An 11518-nucleotide genomic window follows, 5' to 3' on the forward strand; every position below is an offset into this window, starting at 1 on the left:
AGTCCCCAACATTTTATTACGAAATTTTTCATTCAACACAGGTGAAAGAATTTTACATGACACACCCATATACTACCAACTAGATTCTACAGTTAACATTTTATTCTACTTGCTTTATTACATTTCTATAAATATATCTATCCCTCTCTCCATCCAGTAAGTCCTCCTATTTTTAGTACATTTTGAAGTAAGTTGCAGACAAACAGTACACTTCCTCCTAAATACTTCAGCATGCGTATCATTAACTATAATTAGATATTCAGTTTGTTGTTTTTTTTTTTTTATAAATTTATTTATTTATTTATATTTTATTTTTGGCTGTGTTGGGTCTTCGTTTCTGCGCGAGGGCTTTCTCCAGTTGTGGCGAGCGGGGGCCACTCTTCATCGCGGTGCGCGGGCCTCTCACCGTCGCAGAGCACAGGCTCCAGATGCGCAGGCTCAGTAGTTGTGGCTCACGGGCTTAGTCGCTCCGCGGCATGTGGGATCTTCCCAGACCAGGGCTCGAACCCGTGTTCCCTGCGTTGGCAGGCAGACTCTCAACCACTGCGCCACCAGGGAAGCCCAGATATTCAGTTTTTACAGTGTTTATGTTAAGGTTACATTAAATGAAATGCATAAATCTTAGGTGTATGTTCACTAACTTTGTGTAACCCAAACTTCCAGCAAGAAATGGAACATTGACATCATCCCTCATTCCCCTTCCCAGTTAATCTTTGTCCCTCCCCACAACAGGCAACCACTTTTTTTTTTTTTAATATTTATTTATTTATTTTGGCTGTGCTGGGTCTTAGTTGTGGCATGCGGGATCTTTAGTTGCAGCATGTGGACTCCTTAGTTGCGGCATGCATGAGGGATCTAGTTCCCCGACCAGGGATCAAACCCAGGCCCTTGGCAGTGAGAGTGCAGAGTCCTAACCACTGGACCACCAGGGAATTCCTGCTATGAATGTTTCTATATAGGTCTTTTGTGAGCATATGTTTTCATTTATCTTGAGTAAAATCCTAAGAATGGAATTGCTGAGAGGTAGGTCAATATATTTTATTTTTATACAAACTGCCAGACCTTTTCCCAAAATGGTATATACCATTTTACATTCCCACCAATTTGCTTGAGAGTTGGTATCTGGTGTTGTCAGTCTTTTTAATTTTAGACATTCTGATACATGTGGAGTGTCACAATGTGATTTTAATTTGCATTTTTCTGATAACTAATGATATTAAATATTTTTTCATGGGTTTATTGGCCATTTATTTGTATCTCTTCCTTTGTGAAATGTCTCTTCAAATCTTTTCTCCATTTCTTAATTGGATTGCTTACAATCTTTTTACTTTCAGGTAGTAAGAGTTCTTTACATATGCTGGACGCTAGTTCTTTGTCAGATATATATTTTGCAAATAATTTCTCCTAGTCTAGACTTGCCCATTCATTTTCTTAACAGTGTCTTTTGATAGGCAGACACTTTAAATTTTGATGAAGTCTAATTTATCAATATTTTCTTTTATGCTTCTTGTGTCCTCTTGGTAAAGGAAAAATTATTCATGACACTTGTTAAAGAATAATGTTATTTAAGATTAGGGCCAATAGGGACCACTGCAGTGGGGTCTTGCAGTGGGGGAAAGAGATTGGGCTCGACTCTGAATGAAACATGGGCAAGTGGGAATTTACAGCCAAGCAGCAGTGCAGGGGTTAGTGGATGGAAAATTACTAAGAAAAAATATCAGGGGCAAGGATAGAATTCTGGCTAAAGCAAAGTAAAGGCAGGCCAGAATGATCACACATCACCTGCAGGATGATGGGGGATGAGGGACAAGGTCAGATATGGCGGAGGGAGGATTCTGATTCTAACTAAACTGACTTCGCAAGATTCTTGCTAAAATTGGACAATGCAGAGAGGAACACGGAAGTCCAAAAGTCAAGGCTTAGTTGGAAGAGAACTCAGAAGAGCGTGCGTGCCTAAGTTTGCTCATGGAGAGACTCCTAGTCATGCACTAAGAAACCTTTGCCTAGCCTAAAGTCAGAGAGATATTTTCCTATGTTTTCCTTTAACAGCTTTAGGTCTATGATCCTTCTAGAATTAATTTTTTTGGAGACAATCATTTATTTATTGGACAGGACAAGTTCATTTAAAAAGGGGGACATCATAAAAATGTGTTTAGCCTGGGGTTGCAAGCATCAATGCTCACAACTCCAATGGAAACAGGCCACATACAACCAGGAAGGTATTGACATGCCACTCAAAAACAAGCCACAATGCTTAGGAAACAATTAGAGAGTGTTAAAAAAATAAACAACAGGCCCCCAAATGGAGTTACTTGTGCTAAGTCTCACATCAGCAAACCAAGACTTAATACCTAACGTAACTGCAGTTTCAGCTTCTCCCAGGAATGTGACCAATCTGGAATTACCTGGTCAACACTAGTGAGGTAATCTACTTGATAGACCCCCCCCAACTATCCCCAAAGAAAGGTGACCTTGCCTGAAACAATGCATTCTTTGCTAGAATAACTTCCTTGCTCTGCCCCCTTCCGCCTATAAAAGTTTTCCATTTTTGTACAGCTCCTCAGAGCTCCTTATGAATTGTGATATAAAACCAATTAGATCTTCAAATTTACTCAGTTGAATTTTGCTTTTTAACAGGAGTCACAGAGCGTAATAATAGTCTCCAGTTCACCAGTCTGCATTTTCTGTGGCTGGGTCATTAGCCCATAGCATTTGCCTGGTTTTGTGGTTATTAAGAAGGAAACTTCCTGTAATCTAGAGAGCCTTGAAGAGTACACACTTCTGGATGTCACTGAAATCATAGTCAACTCTAGGCTTAACTAGCTCACATCACTACGTTTTGGGTCTACCCTAGGTAGTGATGAGCCATCTCTGGAATTTATTTTTGTGTATGGTATGAGATTCATCTTCTTCCATATGGATAGCCAGTTATTCTAGCACCGATTTTTGAAAAGACTTTTTCTCCCCGTTGAATTATTTTGGTGCCTTGTTAAAAATCAAATGACCATATAAGTGGGATCTATTTCTGGACTCTCGATTCTCCACCACTGATCTATTTGTTGATCGTTATGCCAGTACCATCTGTCTTGATTACCATAGCTTTATATAAAGTATGGAGAGCAGGCAGTGTTAAGTCGCTCAATTTTGTTCCTTTCTTTGAAGATGACTTTGGGTATTCTAGGACTTCTGTATTTCCATATAAATTTTAGAATCAGCTTGACAACTTAAAAATGCTGGAATTTGATTGGGATTGTGCTGTTTCTATGGGTCTGGAGAACTGACATCCCCTATCATTGCTGAGTCTTCTATATGTGAACATGGTATATTCTTTTATTTATTTGAGTGTTCTTTAATTTCAGCAGTGTTTTGTAATTTTCAGAATAGAGGTCTTGCCCACCTTTTGTTAAGTTTATTCCTAAATATTTTTAAAATATTTATTTATTTATTTGGTTGTGCCGGGTCTTGGTTGCGGCACGTGGGATCTTCGCTGCGGCATGAGGGGTCTTCTTTTTTTAATTTATTTAATTTATTTATTTTTGGCTGCATTGGGTCTTCGTTGCTGTGCACAGGCTTTCTCTAGTAGCGACGAGCAGGGGCTACTCTTTGTTGTGGTGCACCGGCTCTAGGCACGTGGGCTTCAGTAATTGTGGCACTTGGGCTCAGTAGTTGTGGCTTGCGGGCTCTAGCGTGCAGGCTCAGTACCTGTGGCGCACGGGCTTATTTGCTCTGCGGCATGTGGGATCTTCCCGGACCAGGGCTCAAACCTGTGTGCCCTGCATTGGCCACCAGGGAAGTCCATGAGGGATCTTTTAGTTGCGGCATGCAGGCTCTTGGTTGCAGCATGCATGTGGGATCTAGTTCCCTGACCAGGGATCGAACCTGGGCCACCAGCATTGGGAGCACGGAGTCTTAACCACTGGACCACCAAGGAAGTCCCAGTATTTGTGTGTGTGTGTGTGTGACGCTATTTTATTTTTAATTTTTTTGATAGTGAGATGTTTTTCTTTCACTTTTATTCTTTTTTTAGCAAGAAAAAAAATTTATTAAAAGAATAGTGAAGGAATTCCCTTGTGGTCCAGTGGTTAGGACTGGGTGTGGCTTGGCTGAAAATAAAAAAAAGAATAGTGGAAAACTTACTGATATTGAAAACAAACTTATGGTCACTAAAGGGGAAACGTGGGGGGAAGGGTTAAACTGGGAGATTGGGATTAGCATATACACACTACTATATATAAAATAGATAACTAGTAAGAACCTACTGTATAGCACAGGGAACTCTACTCAATATTCTGTGATAACTTATATGAGAAAAGAATCTAAAAAAGAATGAATATATATACATATAACTGAGTCACTTTGCTGTACACCTGAAACTAATACAACATTGTAAATCAACTATACTCCAATAAAATTTTAAGAGAGAGAGAATAGTGGAAATGACTCATATGTCCATTAATAGAATGGGTAAATAAACTGAGAGTCAGACAATGAAAGATGACAATGAAAAAAAACAAGCCACTGATAGAGACAACAACATGAATATATCTCACAGACCTAATTTTGAGTAAAAGAACCAGAGAGTATGCACTGAGCATGTGCTGTTAATTCCACTCATTTAAAGTTCAGAAACATGCAAAACAGATCTATGGTGTTTGTGTCAAGACACTGGTAACCGTTAGTGGCACAGGGACTGCAAGGGCACCTGGCGAGGGATCCTGCATGCTGGTTACCCAGGTGTGCTTGGGGTGGGATGTTCATTGAGCTGCACACTTTTGATATGTGCTCTTTTCTGTGTATGCGTCAACGAAAGTCACACAGAAAGAAATCAACACAGAGCTACTCGGTAGGGCAAAATGTCATCCGTTAAGTGCTGAAGAAGCAGGGTTGGGGCTGTAGGTCCAAGCGTGCTTCCCAAACCTGGCACAGAACTTGAATGAGCACCTCTGTTGCTGTGGCTGAGCACTAAATGCCGCTGTTTGCTTGGGGTTTGCCTCTGCCTGGGTTACGCCCGTATCAGGACCTGACATGGGATTATTTATGCATCTGTTTATTTTCTGTCTCCCCAACTAGGGTGTGATCTCACTGCAGGCACATAGTAAACACACAACAAATACTTACTGGATGTATTTGCCTCTATATCCTTCCTTCACTGAGCAGAATTTGCCTCCTCATGGATGTACTCTTTCACCTATATTCTTTTTTTGCAAACTTCCATCGTCTTATATAGATACAAAGTAAAAGAAATAGAAGAAGAATTTTTCCCTATGATGAGAACTCTTAGGATTTACACTCTTAACCAATTTCATATACAATATACAACAGTGTTAATTATGTTAATCATGTTGTACATTACATCCCTAGGACTTGTTTATCTTATAACTGGAAGATTGTACCTTTGCCTACCTTCATCCAATTCTCCCCACACCCCGCCTGTGGTAACCAAAAATTTGATCTCCTTCTTTATGAGTTTGTTTGTTTGTTTGTTTTTAATAACTACATTATTTTTCAGAATCCAGCAGCTTTTTAAAAAAATTAATTAATTAACTTATTTATTTTTGGCTGCATTGGGTCTTCGTTGCTGTGCACGGGCTTTCTCTAGTTGTGGCGAGCAGAGGCTACTCTTCGTTGCAGTGCGCAGGCTTCTCATTGAGGTGGCCTCTCTTGTTGCGGAGCACGGGCTCTAGGAGCGCGGGCTTCAGTAGTTGTGGCACACGGGCTCAGTAGTTGTGGCTTGTGGGCTCTAGAGCGCAGGCTCAGTAGTTGTGGCGCATGGACTTAGTTACTCCGCGGCATGTGGGATCTTCCCGGACCAGGGCTCAAACCCGCGTCTCCTGCATTGGCAGGTGGCTTCTTAACCACTGCGCGACCAGGGAAGTCCCTGTTTGTTTTTGAAGAATAATTGACCTACAACACTATGTAAGTTGCTGGCGCACAATATAGTGATTCAATATTTCTATACATTTCAAAATGATCACCACTGTGAAGCTATTTTATTATTATTTCTCTTGTCCGCACCACACGCTCGTAGAATTTAATTCCCCCACCAGGGATCAAACCTGGGCCCTGGTAGTGAAAATGCCAAGTCCTAACCACTGGACCACCAGGGAATTCCCCACTTATTAGTTCTTGTAGCTGTTGTATACGGAGTCAATATTTACTTAAATTTATTTGAAAAAGAAACTTTAACAGAAAATCAACCCCTTGGAAAACAGTCTAGCAGTTCCTCAAAAGGTTAAACATAATTACTGAAACAGAGCAGGACCCTATGGTCCTTCCCCGCCATATCCTCTGCCTGCCTTTTGTCTGTGAAAAAACTTTAGCCAAAGAATAAGTTTAATCAGAGAAATAAGATAGTTTAGTCATTAAGCATAGTCAAGGACCTTTAGTTCCTTCTCAAGGGCTATAGATAATATTCTGAGCCATGTCCTGTGAGCTGTCTTGTAGATACTGAAACCTCCCCCAGAAGTTAACTACGTGATGACCAGACTGTAGCCATGACATAAGCTGCTACAATTCTGAGAACTGGCCTCAAGGAAATGGGAACAAACTGACCCTGGAACTGAAGATTAACTGTACTTAAAACAATCAAGATGACACTGGTCAGACCACCGCATGACCAATTTTAAGATGACTGTCAGAGCTTTCTGCGTGTAGCCCCCTCCCTCCATCTATAAAAGCTCTTGCCCACTGATTGTCAGTGGTGGGGAGTCAGCCTTTGGACAGGAGTCTGCCCTCCCCCCGGTTGCCAGCATCCAAAATAAAGCAAATTTTCCTTTCCACCAACCTTGCCTCTTTATTGGCTTTTGAGCGGTGAGCTGCCGGACCCCACTTTCAGTAACATTACCAAATGACCCAGCAAGCCCACTCTTCAGTATAGATGTAGGTTAAATGATAACATATATCCATACAAAAACTTGAATATTCATAGTGATGAAATAGAACTCGTATTTTATAGCAAGAAAAATTTAAACAGAAAATTTGTCTTTGCCCATTTGAGCCTCCTCCCCCTCCCCTTTAGCGTATATTGTACATCTGCATTAACCAGATCTCTTTAGAGATAACATTCCTTCTTAATCTCAAGGTTCACAACTCCTTAGGAGATAACCTTCCTTCTTAATCTTGTGACCCGTGACCCACCCACTACTTGCTTTGTACCTGTGGACCTGGATTGTGTAAACTGTCATTTAATGTACAGTCCTCAGTCTCAAAACCATATATGACTGTGCTTTGACTCTAATGGGCAGAACAGTTCTCAGAGCTTTCTGAGAGTCTGTTCCTGGGTTATAATTCTCAATTTGGCTTGAATAAAATTTTCCATTTCTTTCTTAGATCAACTATTTTGTTTCTTTGACAATAGCAGCATTATTCATAAGAGCCAACACATGGGCACAACCCAAATATCCATCAACTGATGAATGGCCAGATAAAAGTGGTATATCCACACAATGGAATATTATATGGCCATAAAAAGGAGTGAAGTCCTGATACATGCTACAACATGGATGAACTTTGAAAACCAGTATGCTGAGTGAAAGAAGCCAGTCACAAAAGACCACATGTTATATGATTCAATACATATGAAATGTCTAGAATAGGCAAATCTATAGAGACAAAAAGTAGATCAGTGGTTGCCTAGAAATGGATAGGTTGGAGGGAATGGGGAGTGATTGCCAATGGGTATGGGGTTTCTTTTGGGGTTGATGAAAATGTTCTACAATTGATTGTGGTGACCGTTTCACAACTCTGTGAATATACTAAAAACAATTGAATTGTGCATGTTTGATAGGTAAATTTATCAAATACGAATTATATCAATAAAGTCATTAAAAAAATAAAACCAGGGGCTTCCCTGGTGGCGCAGTGGTTGAGAATCTGCCTGCCAATGCAGGGGACACGGGTTCGAGCCCTGGTCTGGGAAGATCCCACATGCCGCGGAGCGACTGGGCCCGTGAGCCACAATTACTGAGCCTGCGCATCTGGAGCTTGTGCTCCGCAACAAGACAGGCCGCGACAGTGAGAGGCCCGCGCACCGCGATGAAGAGTGGCCCCCGCTCGCCACAACTAGAGAAAGCCCTCACACAGAAACGAAGACCCAACACAGCCAAAAATAAATAAATAAATAAAATTTAAAAAAAAAAAGTAAATTGAAGTTGAGATCTTAAAAAAAAAAAAAAAGAAAACCAGTATCACTTGCCATAAATAGAATGGAAAATCAAATACAAATTATTAAATACTAGCTAGGGAATTTCATGGCGGTCCAGTGGTTAGGACGTGATGCTTTCACTGCCCAGGGCCCGCCGCGTGGCACAGCCAAAACAAACAAATAAAAAACACTAGCTAGATAGTTACATCTACTCTCTTTGATTAAAAAGAAGAGAGGATTCAGAAGTGTTAGACAGTTGACACCAAATAAAACTTTTCCCTTAAGTTACTCAGGAACAAAAAAGAATTGAAAAAGGAATAATTGTTTCACTCTGTGGTTCAGTGTTTTTTGTGACCTGTTGGCTAGCTGCTGTCAAATTGCATGTACCTGTATACCCATCCCACCCTTGGGACAGACTGAGGTACAAGATGTGAAGCCAAAGTACAGCACCGAGTGTGTGGCATGTACTCCATCCACTTAAGCAATTCTTACTAAGTGGCAAAGGAAGGGACATAAAAGCATTTCAGCTATCAATGTACAAACAGGCTTCTAAAAGTGATGCCAATTGGGTTTAAGCTGTCTCTTAGAAACAGAGGGGGGAATTTCTGGGGAAGAAAACTGAATTGAAATAGGGACCAGCTGCCTTGTGATGAACTATTCCACCACGGAGTTCTGACCCCCACCAGCGCATTGCCATTATCCAGTAATAGACATTCCTTCTGAATATTGTAAGGAAGTACTCTCTCCCCAGCTGGGGCCCTGTGAGAGCAAAAGGAAGGGACAGCAAGTCCCTTCTTCCACACTTTGATGATTAATTAATTAATTAAGGCAGTTTCAGCTGATCTTTCTCAAAAACTTCCTCAGCAACACTGGGTAGAATTGAACCCAAAGCCCCCAGGTTTCCTGGAAACTACTAAGAGACAGAAAAGGTGTAGTGATTGCATAGGGAACAGTAGGACTTGAGGTTGGGACTCCTGCTGGGTAATGAAAGATTCTAGTCCTGCTGTAATAAGTCCAAATTCTGTTAAGTGTTGCAACCCTTAATTAAAAGGGTGGGGGACTCCCCTGGTAGAGCAGTGGTTAAGAATCCACCTGCCAATGCAGGGGACACAGGTTCGAGCCCTGGTCCGGGAAGATCCCACATGCCACGGAGCAACTAAGCCCACGCACCTAGAGCTTGTGCTCGGCAACAAGCCACCGAAATGAGAAGCCCGCACCCTGCAACTGATATAGCCCCTGCTCACCACAACTAGAGAAAGCCCGCGCACAGCAACGAAGACCCAGTGCAGCCAAAAAATAAATAAATTAATTAAAAAATAAATAAATAAAAAGGTGACCTTTTAATTACTAGGGTTAAAAGGTGGAGGTGGCTCAGTGTGTTGAAAGCAACTTCAAATATCATCCTGGCATGTGTCTATCAAAACAAAGACACAACAAAAAGGGCAAGGAACTGAAGACAGCTTTCATTTGACCAAATGTGCATGTTGGTAGAGTTATATCTGTTGTTTGGCCAACAACTGCCATCCTATGTGGGGCACACGGTGTGCGCCCAGCACGTGGTAGGTGTTCTGTACTGTGGCTACATGAATAAATGAGTGAATGAATGAATGGGAGAATGCAAGAAAACTGTTTCCTGGCCACTGTAAAGAAAGAGCAAGCACAGCAAAGCAGTTGCTCCTAAGGAATTCCAACTCAAGAGATAGGCCACATGTATGCACATTTTAAAATCCATATAAAAATAATTATCATAGAGAAACAAACATGGAACATGTGTATTTATCAATAGCTCCATCCCCTCCCAAAACTCTTCTAAAACAATAGCATATATAACTCGACAAGGGCAAAGAGAACTGGAGAGGGAACAGAAGAACTGTGTCAAACAGTTTTTGAAGATGGAAAGCAGTGTGGGGGTGTGTGATTTAGCAGAGAAGAGGAAGCTGAAACCTAAGTATTGGCTCTGACAGTGGTTCTTCATCTTGAGTGCACATTAAAATGACCTGGGAGATAAAGAAACAAATCTGGAGACCTGGGTCCCACTAGGCATCAAATTTTAAACTATCTCTGGGTATATGGCAGTTCCTCAAAAAATCAAACATAGAATTACCATATGATCCAACAATTCCGCTTCTGAGTACATACTCCAAAGAATTTGAAGTAGGCACTCAAACAGATATTTGTATATTCTGTTCATACTGTTCATAGTAGCATTATACACAGTAAGCAAAAGATGGAAGCAACGCAAGTGTCCACTGATGGATGGATAAACAAAGTGTTTATATATATGTTTTTATATATATAAAATTCAGCCTTAGAAAGGAATGAAATTCTGACACCTGCTACAACATGGAGGAATCTTGAAGACTTTATGCTAAGTAAAATAAGCCAGACACAAAAGACAAACACGGTGTGATTGCACTTATATGAGGTACTACAGTAGTCAAATTCATACAGACAGAAAATGGAATGGTGGTTTCCAAGAGTGAGAACTGTGGAGAGGAACAGAGAAGAGAACTGACTGATACTTGAGGAATCCCAGAAAAGCTGGGAACTTGGCACCACCAGGTGGGCTGCAAATAGGGAATTTTGGTGAAAGTCTATATAAGGAACAGTTAAGATCCTTAATCTCTATCCCCAGTCCCAAGGGTGAAAGATCTGTTGGGGAGACTGAACCTGTGAGACCCCTCCACTTCCAACTGGGTGGCCAAGGGCTTTCAGAATGGCTGTAGGGATTAAGCGAAAGTCTGCTTATTAAAAAATGGGGTCACTAATTCCCTTCCTCCTCCTTGTTCTGCTCCCCAGGCAGGAGACCTCAGAATTTTTCTATGGAGAAACTAAATGACCCAAGGAATAGGGGCATGGTGATCCACAGATATAGGCATTTGGAAGTTCTCAAATGAAAAGGCTGGCTCACCGTTGGACTCCCCACAAGGAAATCCATCAGTCAGCAAGCCCTACTGAAGAAAACAGAGCTTCCAATGGCCTGTACCCTATGGAGTGCCAGTTATTTGGTGAATGCTCTCAACACAAGAATCTAAAACCAAAGGAAACAGCAGCAAAAAGGACACTGAGGAAAAATAGACAATACTTGGAGAAGAATACTTCAGAAACAACCATAATTTTAAAGAAACCAGAGAATAACCTGTATCCATAAAACTAGAACAGAATGTAATAGCAAAGGAGCAGTTGGAACTATGAGAAAACTGAAATCAAAAAGCTAACAAAAAAGTCGGAAGATCAAATGAGCAAATCTCCTAGAAAGTACAACAAAAAGACAAATGAAGAGTAGGGGGGAAGAAAAAGACAAAGGAACAGTAGGAGAGAAAAGATAAGTCCCCAGGTGAGCAAACAATGGAGAACAAAGTATAAAAGAAAAAT

The 11518-nt window shown here is 41.1% G+C and overlaps 1 long non-coding RNA gene across 1 annotated transcript; it reads left to right on the plus strand.

The window, feature by feature from the left end:
- The first annotated feature begins 569 nt into the window (after positions 1–569).
- Positions 570–8144, plus strand: LOC309650717. The gene is made up of 2 exons (XR_014257691.1): positions 570–5916; positions 6445–8144. It is a non-coding gene; the product is annotated as an uncharacterized lncRNA (long non-coding RNA).
- Positions 8145–11518: the final 3374 nt, after the last annotated feature.

This window comes from Balaenoptera physalus (genome assembly GCF_965194825.1).
Source record: "Balaenoptera physalus genome assembly, chromosome: 20".
In the NCBI taxonomy this organism is placed as follows: domain Eukaryota; kingdom Metazoa; phylum Chordata; class Mammalia; order Artiodactyla; family Balaenopteridae; genus Balaenoptera; species Balaenoptera physalus.